We start from the raw sequence: 17937 nt of genomic DNA, 5'->3' as shown, positions 1-17937 counted from the left end.
ATTCTTTGGTTTTATCAATGATCAAACTCCTAGGCAAGATATCAAGAAATGAATTCGTAGCAAACGGTTCCTTAATAATATCGAGGAAATTGGGGCGAACACTAATTGTTTTGAGATCTTCATTTTCTTTACTAGAAGATTCACCCTTATTATTAGGAACGTAAATAAACTTGGCAGTCTTAGTAGGAGGAAGATTTTGAGTAGTTTTAATGGAAGAAAAAGCGGAACCCAAGTTGGTAATAATGTCCTCTAGTTTGCCAATTCTAGCAGAATGCTGATCTATCTTCTCATTGACTATAGGTTCCTTTTATTTAAGATTCTTCAAAGTAACTCCTAATTAAGATCCATATTGAGAAATCTGATTATGAATACTTTTATCCAAATTTTTGATCAACTTAATGGTAGAAATTTTATTCTCAATAATACCAAGCCTTTGTATCACATGTTCCAAGGTTATAATAGTTCCATTGATCAAAACAGGTGGCGGGCCTAACAAATATATCAAAGCATTGTAGGAATCAAAAGTATGGCTCCCCAAAAACTCCCCCGGTAATAGTATCGAGAACATATCTATTCCAAGGAGTAACACCCACATAAAAATTCGAAGGAGAAGGACAGTAGATTGCTTTCAAGTAGATCTATTCTGAGCATTGCTAATTTTATACCAATCATATTTTAAATTTTCTCCTTCCCTTTGTTTAAATGGAACATCCCAAATTTTTAATTTGGAATGTTTTATAATTATTAGCTAATCATCTATGCATATTGTTTGAAATTGAGTGGCATTTGAAATTTTTAGAGGCAGTTGAGTTTTTCTTGAATTTGAACTTGACTGGCAATTGAAATTTATTTCAAAAATGCCTGACGAATACTTGAGCAAATGTATGAGAGGAGTAAACATGACACTCCAGAAATGTCAAAAGAAAAATATTGCAAAAAAATTGAATTCAAATTTGAATTTTATTTGGGATTTTCAGAAAATACTTTTTTAGTTTGTGTTTTGCCCCTGGAAAAATGTCCACGTTGTAGGATAAATTCCCCTGAGTTTTTTTAATATATATATGTCCTATATATAAAAATATATTTTTTCCTCTATTTAGTGTTTTCTCTCTGTAGTTATTCAAAAAAGAGGGAAAAGCCTCCCCCCGAGCTGGCCAAGCCGACGACCCAGCTAGCGAGGCCGCAGCCTAGCACGGACGAGCCGCCAGCCCAGCCAGCGAGCTGCAGCGCCCGAGACGCCTCCGCTTCGATCGCCAGACCGAACCCTTTCCCTCTCTCCCTCGCTGACCCGCGTTCCCCACGCCTTCTCTTTCCCCTAGCGCACACAAAGCCGTGCGAGAGCGTGACCCGAGCCGCCCGTCGCCGCGATCTTCTCGGGATCGCGATCCCGCGTCGCCCCCTCGCCCACTTCCGTGTCCCATATATACCCAGCTCCCTCCTCTCTCGACCCCCCCTAAAACCCTAGCCTAAACCCCACCACCGCCCACGCACTCACGAAACCGATCTCGCCGCTGCCGCCTCGGTTCACCGCCACTTCCGATGCCGGTGAGCACCCCCTGCCCTCCCAAGCATCTTCGCCCGAACCTCCTCTTCACTCCACCCCTCCCTGACACCATCTCCCCGTCCAGGAGCCCCAACGCTATCAACTCCGAGCTCGTCCGCCGACCGCCAGAGCAGGAGCTCACCCAAGCTCGCCTCGATCACCTCCGTCGCCCCGAGCTCTACCGACTCCACCCCGACCTCCTCTCGAGCCGCCGCACCCGCCCGACGCCTCCTTCGCCGCCCAGGACCACCAAAGCCACCGCACGATCGTCGCCCGAGCCGCCGTCGTCCATCGCCACCTTATGTAAGTCGCCGGAGCCGCTCCCCGCCGTCCGATCTCCAACCTAAGGCCTAGATTAGAACATGCGAATGGTTAGGTTTTTGTTTTTTAGCCGGTTTTAGTCCGGTTTATTTTGTGGTTTAGTTACTGGTTCAGTTAGATCGGGCCGTTCCGATTTTGTTCTGTTAGACGTGGGCACGTTTTAGTTATATTGCGCCTGAGTGTTAGATAGGCCCATTCACGTCTGTTTTCTTTTTTGTTTTAGTTTTAGTTTCAGTTTTAGCAGAAATAGTTCTGTTTTTGTTTTAGCTGTATCTTTTAGCTTGTTTGTTGTTTTTAGTTGATTCTTTTTTTGTTAGCTTAAAAATTTGCTGTAGTTTATGCAGAAAATAGGTTAGGCCACGTTTAAGTTTATAAAAATAGTTTTATATTAGTTTTATTCAGATTAGTTTTTCTGCCATAAATTGAGCTAGAATAATTTTATTTTAGTGATTCTTTTTGCTACTGCTTAGTTTTGACTTTGCCTAGCAGTAGGAACTTGTTTGGGTATTTTTAGGTTGTATTAAAATTAGTTTTAGTCGAAATCAAGCTTTTCTAGTTTTATTTAGCTTGCTACTATTTTCCTGCTGTTCTAGTTATTATAGAATTTTATTTTTCCTATGTTATCATTTATTTTAGATTAGCTTCTGTAGATACAGAGGGTGAACTTTTATTTATAGTAGAATAAAAAGTTTTATTTTATTTTATTGCTAGTATTGTTTTAGGCATAATAGGAGTTCTATAATAGCTTTTGATGTGATTCTTTTTGCATCTAGTTTGTATGATGTTTTCCTTTCTGTTACTTAGCAAAACCCTTGTTTAGGTTCTGTTAAGAATAGTTTTAGTGGTATAAAACTATTTCTTAGTTGTTGCTTGAAGTGATGAAAACCTTGTTTTGTTTTTCTTCGAGTTTTCCTTGGTTTTGATTTGAGTGCTTGGGTGATTTACTTGTACTTGCTAATATGTTATATTGTAGTATACTTATTTGTGCTATTGTTTGACTCGGTAGAATTTCCGGAGTGCGAGGCCTGCTATTACAAGTCGCTAGCTTTCGAAGACCGTCAACCAGGCAAGTCATTTGGTCATGTTTTACAATACCTATGATTTTGTTGCATTAGAATTATTCCTCCCCACCATGCATGCAGTAGGAGAATTTTAAGTTATGTTCTTGAGTAGTATCATGAGGTAGGATGAACCCATTCCCCTTGTTACCAATGCCAGGGATGATGTAGTTGATTGCTATGCTTTCGTAGATGGGGTTGGTTGAGTGATTCATAAGGGAGATGTGAGAGTCAAGATGATGACAACCCCATGACTTCAAGCTCAAGATGGACTTCAAAATTCACTACTGGGTGGAGGACGGTTGATGGGCACCCTGAAGAAACCAGCGGATGGCCAGTATGCATGGAGAAGCGCCATGACATCTTGCGGAAAGCTTCACCCAGCCACGAAGAGATGGATGGATACCCCATTGACCGGAAGCTTACCTGTGCAGCCGCAAGCCATTATGGGCTCTGTCTTGGTCGACCATAGGCGTGACTCTGGCCGGACGGTGCTACGAGATGTAGAAGAACGGTAGGATTGGATGGGCACCGGCAGTGGCCCAGAGGAACTCTTCAGAAGACCTTGTTTTGTTCATCCCGTGTTCAAACACCAGGTAGTGCAAAGACTTAAAAGGAGGGAACGATTCTTGCGGGTAAAGTGCACAAGACTCTGCAGAGTGAAGACCTAATCGATTAGCCGTGTCCCCGGTTACGGACAATTTGAGCCTCTGGAAATTGGAGTATTTCGGAACTCTCAACACCGAACTTAATAAATTAATTGAGGGGTTATTTTGATAATTGGGAATGAGACATTGGTTGGTGGAACCATCTCAATAACAACCAACATTTTGTAGTAATTGCAAACAAGTCCTTTGTTGTAGGAAAAATTGGCTTTTTCACAAAAACTTAAAACTTGGAGCCCCACAACCAAATTGCATATAGTATTAGTAATTTTATTGTTGTTCTCTCTTCATGACTTGCCGGCATATTCAAAAATGCTGACCTACACGACTGTAATGTCTTATGTTGCAGAGGAGTTTTCCGACCAGGAGTGAGGCTGCGATCCATGCTTGGCGATTGCCCTATGGAGTCGGATGGACTCGCTATTTCGTCTATGCTTCCGCAGCTTTATTTAGTTTATTTCCCATGAGTTGGCCTTCGGCCGAATTTATTATGATGTAATAAAGACTCGATATGAGAATCATGTAATAAATTCAGGTGTGATTGAACTTTGAATCTTTTCAACAATGTACTGTGTGTGCCAACATGATCTTGGGATGACACAACTACATAGAGACTTGACCGGTTTTGGGTCGCGTCGTTACAGAGATGGTATCAGAGCACACGCTGACCATAGGACGTAACCCCTAGGATCGGAAAGCCATAGGAAGAGACTATTTACCTTATTTCTTTATTATTCCGTAATTCTCCCCTGTTCATTTCTGACTTCTCTCTGATTTCAACATTCTAGATGGCCGTCAAGTTCATCCCTGTTCTGCTCCTAGAGTTTTGCCAGCCAGATGAAACCCTGCTTTTCGGCAGGAGGCTGGTCCAGATTTCTAAGGAATAAAAGATTGCTCTGCCTTCAATCACTAGGACCCCTACCATGGCATTTCTAGAAGACCGTCGCTACAGGATTAAGGTGCACATACCAGGGAGGACGTTCAGAAACCTCTCCGCGCCCATTGACTTCAGGTTCACTGCTCCCAATTGGATCCTCGGGACAGACATAGCAGTTCATAGTGCACTTGGACGCATACAGGAGGAATATAGATCCGAGCTTGTTGGATCAGACCACACCATGATTTCTCGCAGGACTGCAGAGGGAGAGATCATCCGCACCAGAGATGATGACTTCGTTCACTCGTTTGTCCAAGACTTGGATGTGACACCCCAAAATTTTAGCCTTGTTTTGTTAATAAAAACTTTGCCAGAAAATTTAAAACTTTTATTTTCTGGGCTCCCTTTTGATTTTTTGAAACATTTCCTTTTTACCTTGGAGTTGTTTCCTTCAGTGAGAACTTTTCCATTATGATATTGGACTTGTTTACCCTCTCAAGAAAATATTTTCTTTTATCAGAGGAATTAATTATATAATATTATTCTTGATCTTTATTTTCTTGAAAAAATGATTTTCCCATGGTTTATGGTCCCATTTGAACTGCAACCCTTTTATAAATTCATTCAAAAATCCCACCAAAATTTGGACATGTCATATGGAGTATTTAAACCAATTTTGTGGAAAAATATCTTCTGTCCATTGAATATTTTGAGCTCTACACCTTATTTGAAAATCTGGTCCAGTGGGCAGATTTGCACTACAACCTATTTATTTATTTGTTTAAAGCTTCCACCAAAACTTTGGGATGTTAGTAGAAGCATAGTCTTCAACTTTATGCAATAACCTAGTGATGTTCTTTGGAAAAGTCGAGTGAATCATCCTCATTTCCATTCTGGCCCAACTTGAGGATTTGTACTACAACTATATTTTAACTTGCTCCGTTTGCTTTGATTCCTTTTCCTACTTGTAGTACACCTTACCAAACCCTTAAGTCCAAGAGCATGAACCCATTGGGAGATTGTTTGTCCATGCATTGATGCCATTTACCTTCTGTCCAGAATTGAAGTTCTGCAAAACTTGCACTAACAAGTTTGTGCTTTGGACAAACTAACCTCACCACCCACTTGTCAATCCAAAGAGACACTGATCTAGAGACATTGGCCACTCCAAGAAATGCCTAGGTGCCCATGGCATTTTGTCAAACACCTTGACAGCATGGACAATTTTGGCATGAAGTTTGGTTTACTTTGTGAACTTGATTCCCTGACCAAACCAGCATGTCCCATGGTTTTTCCCTAACCTACAACCCCACCCTGCTAACTCTCTTGCGGTTTGGAGCCCCCTTGCGTGCATTAGCATTTCGTCGAGCATGTACCGTGCGTGCTCTGGGCGCAAGCAGGGCGCGCGTTTTGCACGTGCCGCGCCCGAGCCGCCGCGCCCCTGGCCTGTTTCCCCAAGCTTATCCATTCACTTTGCCGCTCGCAGCGTAGGGCCAAGCCATCGACACGTACACCCCACGAGTACCGCAGCCCTCACCACGTCTCCGGCAAGCCAGGAGCTAGCTGCCACTGCCGCCCGACAGCCCCTGCACTGGTCGGCGCCGCCCGAGCCACGCCCGCTCGCCAGCTCGCCCTTGGAGCAGTACCCGCTCATCCTAGCTCCTGCCGCCATCTCCAGCCCCGCCACGATGCCCTGCAAGCTACAGAACGGCGGTTGCCGACGAGCTCATCCACGGCCGCCGCGAACCGACTTGGGAGCGCTATAAAAGGAAGCCCCTCGAGCCCCTCCGAGCACACAGGCAGCCTCAGAATGCTCCCCTAGTTCTCCCATGGCAGCCAATCGACCCGGGGAGGTCTTCTTCCCCACCTCCGGCAACCGCAGCCGCCGCCACTGTACCGGCCATTCCGACGCCACCAAAGCCTCCCCCACTCCACTCTCTTCACCAGGAGCTTCCTCTCCCCCTTGTGAATCCATCCCCCTGCTCGATTTTGATCGGGCTCACTACAGGAGAAAAATCACTTTGCCCGACGACCACCGTCCGCTTCGAAGCTCGCCGCCGGCAGCTCCGTCCACCCTAGAGACCATATCAACCACCATAGTGACCGTCTTGATCCCCTGAGCACATGGATGGCCTCCGTTCTCCAAACGGTGCCGTCATTCGCCGGCGAGCCTCGCCGGAGCTCCGCCTCTGTTTCGGCCGGAGGAGGCGACGTGCGCGTGGACTGGTCAAACCTGACCAGTGGGCCAGGCGGGTCCACTGTCAGTGACTCAGGCGCGGTCCACGCGGGCATAAGTGGAAACGTATTTTTAGAATACGCCTTCGACGTGGTCAGTCCGAATCGTTATTCTTTTTCTGTTTTATTTTTCTTTAAAAAAACAGATTTTGACCACAGCTTTGACTGCCTATAACTTTTTAAATATAACTCCAAATGGATTGATTCTTTTTCCTACCTCTCCCAAATATTGTCTAGTTTATTTTAAGATTTATTTCAAAAAATTTCAAACAACTTTTTTGTACTGTTTTGGAAATGTGCGTTAATTAAGAAATATTTTAAATAGGGTTTTGGGAGAGAGGAGAAAACTTTCAAAAGTTTTGGAGATGCACCTCACCACTCCACAACTTGAAGGCAAGAATTCTGATGCCCGGCATAATATTTTTGGTGTGTTCGTTGACACGTTTATAACACCACCTCATTTCGGAGGACTTGTTATTTCATGTGATATGGTCATTTGCATGGATGCATATTAGTGATTTCCATGCTGTTGGAAATGAACACACTTGAGATGGTAATCATCCTCATGTGCCTTGCATGCATGCCGGAAGGAATCCGGGAAAGCCTCTGCCTTGGGTAGGCGTGAGCTTGTCGCCGGTCTCCGTCGAGACGGTTATGTCCGGTATGGCATAGTAAGGTATAATGAGCGGTGATTCTGTTGGTTGAAATATATTTGTTATACATGTCATGCAGGAAATTCATAAACCTCCTGAGTCGGCCATAGATCGAGTCTTGTTCCAGTAACCCCCATACTTATCTCGTACTACCACTTGTCCCTACCGCAGGTAGGGTACGGTTCAGTAAGTCGTCAACGCCTTTCTAGCACACACCATACAGAGAGGCCATGGTGGAAGATATCGGTTGTAGCCGGTAGGCAGGCCACCTGGTCCGGGGGCATGGGTGTTTTCGGTTGGGACCGAGAGGGGAGGCCACCCCTTAGAGCGCGCGATATAAATTTGATCCCATGCTACGCGAGGTTGTAGCCTCCCCACTTAGAGTTTTGCTTGACAGGTGTCGTGGGTGATTCCAGACACCGGTGAGTTAAGCTGGTGTGTGCAAGTCAGGTGCGTTTTCAACTAAAAGGCCATAGACGGAATTAGTCCCAATGGACTAATGGAATCCGTTGCTCGTGGGTAAAGAGTACACCCTCTGCAGAGATTAAACCTATTCGAATAGCCGTATCCATGGTTAAGGACTACAGTCTGGGTTGGGTCAAGTGTCGGTCTTAGTGTCGGTCTTTGGAGGAGAAACTACTAAACCAGAACGTGGATCATGACTGATGACTTGTGATAATTATGTTATGTTTATTATGGACTAACCCATTATATAATTTGAATTATTGAGTATCCCTGGGACGGTTCTACCTCCTGGATATTCAATGTGATTATTTATTTTATAAGCCCTTTATGTGGTGCCGCTGAGACGCCCGACTGTGGCATTGCTTGTCATTTACTCTTGATATAAGCCCTTTCTGCGATGTCGCTCAGACGTTCGACTGTGGCACGCTTGTTATTTATTTTGATATTAGCCCTTTCTACGATGTCGCTCAGACATCCGACTGTGGCACGCTTGTTATTTATTTTGATATAAGCCCTTTCTGCGATCTCGCTCAGACATCCGACTGTGGCACGCTTGTTATTTATTTTGATATAAGCCCTTTATGTGGTGTCGCACAGACGCCCGACTGCGACATTTTATTTCCACTCCATTATTGCTTATTTGTGTTGCATATGAATAACCTGCATGTCTGCATCAGAGATTTTATTTTATGACTGACGATGTGATCTTAGAATATTTGAACCCACGATTATCATTTATATTATACCCGTGTTCATAATGTTTGCGAGTACATCCAAAGTACTCACTGGCTTGTCCCTGGCTATCGTCTTGGCCAGATTTCTTGTTTGGAGAGGAGCGACGCGATGACAGCCACAGAACGTAAGCAACGATGATAGCAGCCTCGTGAAGATAGGAGTTAACCTGGTCAACTGTTCCTGTTGGGAAATGGAATCCCATAGACACTGATGATCCACAAACCGCTTCCGCCATCAACCTCTAGAAATCACTTGTTGTACTCATAGGCCAGAATGGTCTTGTACTACATATTTGTATTTTGCTTGGAATTTCTGAATCAATTTGGTGCCTCATCAGCTAACAATAATCCTGGGGCTGGTGAGCACAACAGCCATTTTCTGAAAATTAATACCCGGAAAACCGGTCGTGACAGACTTGGTATCAGAGCCAGGCTGACCATTGGCTAATCCTATCTTAGCCAGGTCGATAAACTTAGGCAAACCAACCCACCAGACCATAACCACACCCCAGCCAAGATTCTCGTGCAAGATAGCCACACAGTGACCCCGACACTTTTGGCAGTCGGTGCCCAACCTATCAACCTAGCCTGTCGATCACGCACCAGTGACCAGCACCCAAGGTGTCTCATTCGCAAGCATGCGAAGGAAGACTCCGTCCCCTTTTACTATAAAAAGGGCACGCTAGCCCCAAACCAGCACAGCACAGCCTCTACCCCAAACCGAGCCACAATGCCTGGTCCCGTCGTGCACAACGAGACCACAACAACCAACCTTGGAGGCTTTGTTACCATACTCGCAAACCTCACCCGTCGTGCCTATGCGTTAGAAGAGCCACCAGAATATGTGGTGTACCAAGGACCCATGAGCGGTGAGAGCCGTCAATTCTGGGCCACTGTACACATCTACGGTAGGGGTCTAGCGCCCGAACGCCCCTACAGGTTCACCGGAAGGACAACTTCCTTTGAGCCACAAGCCGTCCAGCTAGCGGCGCGAGAGGCTATAGTTCAACTCCGACACTTGTCGCCCAGAGTTAACTGTCGCTCATTTCACTACTAGCCCAAACGTGAAGGGTATGGCATACCACCCCAAGTTGCCAACGGAGATCACGAGACGGATCCTGCTTTGCTACACCTAGTGCGCTATGTAGGTGCACTAGAGGAACTGTTCGATCAAATCACCATTGATCTGATCGCTGCTCGTGGAGAGCTGGTTCGTCGAGCCCCGGCGAGAGAAGAAAACGAGCCCGACGCCGACAACCCAGTCGTGCTGTTCGGACACCCGATCGAGACCCTGAGGTCAGCCCCATCCGTCAACCAAGGTGCTTTGATGACCCCAGAAGTACTTCGTCGTCTTTTGGGAGCACACTCCAACGGGATTGTGGCCAACAATCCCCGCGATGGTCATCATCGCTACCCCGAGCATGCAGCCCCTCAACCCTCTCCAGCTAATTCCGATGGTGAGACCCGTGGAGAAGCCTCGACATCCACAAGGCACGCCCGCTTGGATGTAAACGAGGTAGACTAAGTCACCAAGTAGTGTCGAGTTCCAGTGTATCCTCGCTTTGTAATCGTGTGACCTTGTAAATAAATGCAGCCTGTCGTCGTGCCTCTGTTTTAAATAGTAGCCTTGCATGGATATATTAGCATGCAGTGTGATTTTTCTATCCCAGGCACAGCTACCAAAACCACCCCGACAAACCCCACAGTGATACGTCACTTTAGTGAGATGTGTGTATCTGTGGCTTTGACTCTGACCCTTGGAGCGGAACTGACAAAATTCTTTACCTTTCACCACGGTAAAGTGATCCAGCTCCGGTGCTATAAAAATGCCACCGCGTGACCTTGCCAAGCACCCCTCACCTTGTGCACCACCCTCACAACCATTTCTTGCCATGCCGAGACCTAGTATTTATCTGAGAACCCCAGATGCAACCCCGAGTAGTTTTGTCAAAATATTGTGGGATTTTACCTGCAGTACCATGGGCGCTACCCAGCCACCCCAGTATGAGCTGTTCAAATCGAGAATCACCCCTTCCACCTCGAGATATTGGGCAGCAGTGCACATCCCTCCTGTAAACCCAAACCAAGACCCAACGGAGGTCTCCTTCGTGGGGAAATCTATGCCAACCCCACATATGGCCATAGAAGCTGCTGTGTACGAAGCACTTGCTCGCCTTCGATTCGCGGTACCCTATGCCAGTGAACGAGGGTATTATTACTTTCCGAGCCATGCAGCACCCGGAGGAGTAACATCTTTTCCCGGTGGACGAATTGAGAGAGACCCAGTCCCGGCCAACCTTGTCCAGTACGTCATCGCTCAAGAGCGTTTAACCCAGCACGTGATGGGTTATCTCCAGAGTCTCGCGGATTTAAATCCTCAGGTCGCCATCGGCAGACCACTGAGGCCCGACCAGGAGAGACACATCCATCGTCTGGTCAACCCACTTTCCCCGATAGAAGAGGAGTGTATTCCAGTGCCAGAGACATTTTCTCAGGACCTCGTCCAGTTACCGTTTTCAATTTAGACGTCACTGCTGTATTTATTATCGCAACTTTTATTTATGTGTTGTAACTTATGCGTGGTACCCCGAGTTTGCGCGGCAAGTAAATCATTTAGTTTTTATTAATGTGAGTAGCTCTGTTGCGGTTTGACTCTAATGTATTACTGTTTTCTCTCACGATTTTTTCTTCCCTAAATTGCTGCATCATACATCTTCTCACGACATGGATTAATTTTATTTTCCCGCAGCACCCAGACAGCAGACTCACAACCATAATCATTCGAGCACATACACTGCTTGCAAAACCTTGCAACGGTGTTACATCTAACTGAGCACCTCCCGACAACAATCAGCGCCGACACACCCCACTTACTCCTCGTGATCACCACCACCGCGGAGAGCCAACACCCGAGCAGCAGCATCACGACGATCATCGAGGATCATCACGCACAGGAGCACGCAGAGCCCCAGCACCGCTGCCAGCCCTCCGCACAACAGGATCACATACCAGTCCGGCACCACCGCCACCATTAGAGCCTCGCCTCGAGCTTCGGTAAATGAAAACAGAGGAGAAGGAAGGAGAAGGAAAATCGAGGCCAGGTGTGAGGAGAAGAGAAGAACACCTCGGCTGTTTTATAGCTCGAGCTCGATGTACGGTGGGCGAGGTCCACCAGCGCCGCTCGTCGCCCGATCGCCGGTGTTCGGAGGCGAATCCTCGAGCAGTGCCGACAACGCACTGGCCCGCGAGGTGAGTGCACGCTTCACTGGCAGCTAGCACGCCGCGCGCTACCACGGTACGGCCTAGATGCCCTACATGCTAGGCGTCGCCGGTGAGAAAGCGCGGGAAAGCACGCGGGAGAGAGGAAGAAGAAAGAGCCAGAGGAAGAAGAAGAGGCTGACAGTGGACCCGGGTCCACCGGTCAGCCAGAGAGAGCACTGTGCTCTCGGGTACGACCAGCGTATTATTAAATTTAGAATTTATTCTAAATTTATACCCAGTGTAGAAATCCCTCGTTTTCTTGCCAAAACCTTAGATTTTTCCACGCAGCGACAGTACCCCACACTGTATTTTTGCACCACTTATTGCCCTCTCACTGTAGAATGTTTTGTTTCAATGCATATTTTTTTATTAAATCAGCTTTTAGCAAATCTCGAGGATGAGATTTTTTCTTAAGGGTGGTAGTGTTGTGACACCCCAAAATTTTAGCCTTGTTTTGTTAATAAAAACTTTGCCAGAAAATTTAAAACTTTTATTTTCTAGGCTCCCTTTTGATTTTTTGAAACATTTCCTTTTTACCTTGGAGTTGTTTCCTTCAGTGAGAACTTTTCCATTATGATATTGGACTTGTTTACCCTCTCAAGAAAATAATTTCTTTTATCAGAGGAATTAATTATATAATATTATTCCTGATCTTTATTTTCTTGAAAAAATGATTTTCCCATGGTTTATGGTCCCATTTGAACTGCAACCCTTTTATAAATTCATTCAAAAATCCCACCAAAATTTGGAGATGTCATATGGAGTATTTAAACCACTTTTGTGCAAAAATATCTTCTGCCCATTGAATGTTTTGAGCTCTACACCTTATTTGAAAATCTGGTCCAGTGGGCAGATTTGCACTACAACCTATTTATTTATTTCTTTAAAGCTTCCACCAAAATTTTGGGATGTCAGTAGAAGCATAGTCTTCAACTTTATGCAATAACCTAGTGATGTTCTTTGGAAAAGTTGAGTGAATCATCCTCATTTCCATTCTGGCCCAAGTTGAGGATTTGTACTACAACTATATTTTAACTTGCTCCTTTTGCTGTGATTCCTTTTCCTACTTGTAGTACACCTTACCAAACCCTTAAGTCCAAGAGCATGAACCCATTGGGAGATTGTTTATCCATGCATTGATGCCATTTACCTTCTGTCCAGAATTGAAGTTCTGCAAAAATTGCACTAACAAGTTTGTGCTTTGGACAAACTAACCTCACCACCCACTTGTCCATCCAAAGAGACACTGATCTGGAGAAATTGGCCACTCCAAGAAATGCCTAGGTGCCCGTGGCATTTTGTCAAACACCTTGAGAGCATGGACAGTTTTGGCATGAAGTTTGGTTTACTTTGTGAACTTGATTCCCTGACCAAACCAGCATGTCCCATGGTTTTGCCCTAACCTACAACCCCACCCTGCTAACTCTCTTGCAGTTTGGAGCCCCCTTCCGTGCATTAGCATTTCGTCGAGCATGTACCGTGCGTGCTCTGGGCGCGAGCAGGGCGCTTTTTGCACGTGCCGCGCTCGAGCCGCCGTGCCTCTGGCCTGTTTCCCCAAGCTTATCCATTCACTTTGCCGCTCGCAGCGTAGGGCCAAGCCATCGACACGTACACCCCGCGAGTACCGCATCCCTCGCCACGTCTCCGGCAAGCCAGCAGCTAGCCGCCACTGCCGCCCGACAGACCCTGCACTGGTCGGTGCCGCCCGAGCCACGCCCGCTCGCCAGCTCGCCCTTGGAGCAGTACCCGCTCGTCCGCTAGCTCCTGCCGCCATCTGCATCCCCGCCATGATGCCCTGCAAGCTACAGAACGGCGGTCGCCGATGAGCTCATCCACGGCCGCCGCGAACCGACTTGGGAGCGCTATAAAAGGAAGTCCCTTGAGCCCCTCCGAGCACACAGGCAGCCTCAGAATGCTCCCCTAGTTCTCCCGTGGCAGCCAATCGACCCGGGAAGGTCTTCTTCCCCACCTCCGGCAACTGCAACCGCCGCCACTGTCCTGGCCATTCCGGCGCCACCAAAGCCTCCCCCACTCCACTCTCTTCACCAGGAGCTTCCTCTCCCCCTCGTGAATCCATCCCCCTGCTCGATTTTGATCAGGACTCACTGCGGGAGAAAAATCACTTTGCCCGACGACCACCGTCCACTGCGAAGCTCGCCGCCAGCAGCTCCGTCCACCCTAGAGACCGTATCAACCACCGTAGTGACCATCTTGATCCCCTGAGCACGCGGATGGCCTCCGTTCTCAGAACGGTGCCGTCATTCACCGGCGAGCCTCGCCGGAGCTCCACCTCTGTTTCGGCCGGAGGAGGCGACACGCGCGTGGACTGGTCAAACCTGACCAGTGGGCCAGGCGGGTCCACTGTCAGTGACTCAGGCGCGGTCCACGCAGGCATAAGTGGAAACGTATTTTTAGAATACGCCTTCGACGTGGACAGTCCGAATCGTTATTCTTTTTCTGTTTTATTTTTCTTAAAAACAGATTTTGACCACAGCTTTGACTGCCTATAACTTTTTAAATATAACTCCAAATGGATTGATTCTTTTTCCTACCTCTCCCAAATATTGTCTAGTTTACTTTAAGATTTATTTCAAAAAATTTCAGACAACTTTTTTGTACTGTTTTGGAAATGTGTGTTAATTAAGAAATATTTTAAATAGGGTTTTGGGAGAGAGGAGAAAACTTTCAAAAGTTTTGGAGATGCACCTCACCACTCCACAACTTGAAGGCAAGCATTCTGAGCCCCGGCATAATATTTTTGGTGTGTTCGTTGACACGTTTATAACACCACCTCATTTCGGAGGACTTGTTATTTCATGTGATATGATCATTTGCATGGATGCATATTAGTGATTTCCATGCTGTTGGAAATGAACACACTTGTGATGGTAATCATCCTCATGTGCCTTGCATGCATGCCAGAAGGAATCCGAGAAAGCCTCTGCCTTGGGTAGGCGTGAGCTTGTCGCCGGTCTCCGTCGGGACGGTTATGTCCGGTATGGCATAGTAAGGTATAATGAGCGGTGATTCTGTTGGTTGAAATATATTTGTTATACATGTCATGCAGGAAATTCATAAACCTCCTGAGTCGGCCATAGATCGAGTCTTGTTCCAGTAACCCCCATACTTATCTTGTACTACCACTTGTCCCTACCGCAGGTATGGTACGGTTCAGTAAGTCGTCAATGCCTTTCTAGCACACACCGTACAGAGAGGCCATGGTGGAAGATATCGGTTGTAGCCGGTAGGCAGGCCACCTGGTCCGGCGGCATGGGTGTTTTCGGTTGGGACCGAGAGGGGAGGCCACCCCTTAGAGCGCGCGATATAAATTTGATCCCATGCTACGCGAGGTTGTAGCCTCCCCACTTAGAGTTTTGCTTGACAGGTGTCGTGGGTGATTCCAGACACCGGTGAGTTAAGCTGGTGTGTGCAAGTCAGGTGCGTTTTCAACTAAAAGGCCATAGACGGAATTAGTCCCAATGGACTAATGGAATCCGTTGCTCGTGGGTAAAGAGTACACCCTCTGCAGAGATTAAACCTATTCGAATAGCCGTATCCATGGTTAAGGACTACAGTCTGGGTTGGGTCAAGTGTCGGTCTTAGTGTCGGTCTTCGGAGGAGAAACTACTAAACCAGAACGTGGATCATGACTGATGACATGTGATAATTATGTTATGTTTATTATGGACTAACCCTTTATATAATTTGAATTATTGAGTATCCCTGGGACGGTTCTACCTCCTGGATATTCAATGTGATTATTTATTTTATAAGCCCTTTATGTGGTGTCGCTGAGACGCCCGACTGTGGCATTGCTTGTCATTTACTCTTGATATAAGCCCTTTCTGCGATGTCGCTCAGACATCCGACTGTGGTACGCTTGTTATTTATTTTGATATAAGCCCTTTCTGCGATGTCGCTCAGACGTCCGACTGTGGCATGCTTGTTATTTACTTTGATATAAGCCCTTTCTGCGATGTCGCTCAGACGTCCGATTGTGGCACGCTTGTTATTTATTTTGATATAAGCCCTTTATGTGGTGTCGCACAGACGCCCGACTGCGACATTTTATTTCCACTCCATTATTGCTTATTTGTGTTGCATATGAATAACCTGCATGTCTGCATTAGAGATTTTATTTTATGACTGACGATGTGATCTTAGAATATTTCAATGCACGATTATCATTTATATTATACCCGTGTTCATAATGTTTGCGAGTACATTCAAAGTACTCACTGGCTTGTCCCTGGCTATTGTCTTGGCCAGATTTCTTGTTTGGAGAGGAGCAACGCGATGACAGCCACGGAACCTAAGCAACGATGATAGCAACCTCGTGAAGATAGGAGTTAACCTGGTCAGCTGTTCCTGTTGGGAAATGGAATCCCATAGACACTGATGATCCACAAACCACTTCCGCCGTCAACCTCTAGAAATCACTTGTTGTACTCATAGGCCAGAATGGTCTTGTACTACATATTTGTATTTTGCTTGGAATTTCTGAATCAATTTGGTGCCTCATCAGCTAACAGTAATCCTGGGGCTGGTGAGCACAACGGCCATTTTCTGGAAATTAATACCCGGAAAACCGGTCGTGACATTGGAGGCTCTCATCAGGGCTCTAGAGATTCAGATGTGTAGTAGCTTGAAGATGATCCAAAAGTTGCACCATCGCGAACTTGATCTGGAGGCTGCAGCACGTGAAGCCCACTATGAGCATGAGGATGAAGTCAAGGATTTCATGGAAAGAGTCGACAAGCTGAAGATGGATGTGGCCGCATTGGAGGAGAAGCTGGATCAGGGAGAAGACCTTTTTCTGAGTGGAGATGATGGACCTCTCGTGAGCAATGACTGCTACCTCTTGAGCATGCGTTGGTTTTCCCTTGAAGAGGAAAGGGTGATGCACCAAAGTAGCGTAAGTATTTCCCTCAGTTTTTGAGAACCAAGGTATCAATCTAGTAGGAGGTTACACGCAAGTCGCCTTGTACCTGCACAAACAAATAAGAACCTTGCAACCAACGCGATAAAGGGGTTGTAAATCCCTTCACGACCACTTGCAAAAGTGAGATCTGATAGAGATAATAAGATAAATATTTTTGTTATTTTTGTTGTACAGATTGAGAAGTAAAGATTGTTAATCAGCCTCAATAGCTCGTTTCACCCTCCCTTTCCAGGAGGCCAAATCATTGCTGAACATGCCCATGGCGTGATTGTTAATCTTTTTCATCTTTGGATCATCCCACGGTTGTTCTATGTTATCATCCCGGTCGGGGAACTTGAATCTCTTGTGCAACTTCGTTTGGAGAAACTGCGTCAAATGTTCTTTACTCCTTAAGTCATCGTCGTTGATGCTCGCACATTGCCGTAGGATGCATCCTACTTGGTTCCCATAGCACTTGCGAGGTTCTTCCGGCTCTAACGGCTCAAACTTGCCAGGTGCCATCTTTGTGATCACAAGTCATCCAATCCCTAGTTTGTTAGGTTTTCGTATCCTCTGCTTCTTATGCTTCCTCTTTTCGGTAGCGGCATCAGGGCCGGTACCATCCCCGCCGGTATCTTCCCCGCCAGTACCTTCCCTACCGGTCTCGGCGCCACCATCGGTGCCGGCGCCGTCGGTGTCGATGTCGGCGTCAGTACCATCATCGAGGCCGACCTGCAAACCTTGCTTAGCAATCAAATAGTCGAGGTACTCTTGTTCACCCTCATAATCCATCTCGTCTGCATCTTGGTCAGAAGGCCCAGTTTCTTCATTGTTCGACATGTTTCCTATGATTAAGTGTCCTCATTTATTTCTAAAGGTATGAATAAATGAGAAATGACATAAAAAGAAATCTGTGTGCCAGCACTCGATATGCCAACAATGTAGCACAAATCATGCCTCTATTCACGGGAAATTTCGACATGACCTTTGCTAAAAAATGGACATATCGAGCGCCTGAAATTCACCAGAACGGAAATGAATCAACAGAGGGTGCAGGGGCGAGGAGGCAGGCCCGACGACGGCCGAGGTTGGGAGGCAAGGAAGCAGAGGAGGGAGGCGAGGGCCGACGGGTCGGGGGCGAGCGCGCCGGGGTCGGGGGCGAGCGCCTGGGTCGGCGGCGAGCGCCGGCGCCGGGGTCGGGGGC

The 17937-nt window shown here is 46.7% G+C and overlaps 1 pseudogene; it reads left to right on the top strand.

Moving 5' to 3' along the window:
- Positions 1-1539: 1539 nt before the first annotated feature.
- LOC119338762 overlaps positions 1540-17937 on the top strand; it is a 128532-nt pseudogene continuing 112134 nt past the window's right edge.

Source organism: Triticum dicoccoides, chromosome 7B (genome assembly GCF_002162155.2).
Source record: "Triticum dicoccoides isolate Atlit2015 ecotype Zavitan chromosome 7B, WEW_v2.0, whole genome shotgun sequence".
NCBI classification, from domain to species: domain Eukaryota; kingdom Viridiplantae; phylum Streptophyta; class Magnoliopsida; order Poales; family Poaceae; genus Triticum; species Triticum dicoccoides.
This window is presented reverse-complemented; position numbering and strand designations above follow the sequence as displayed.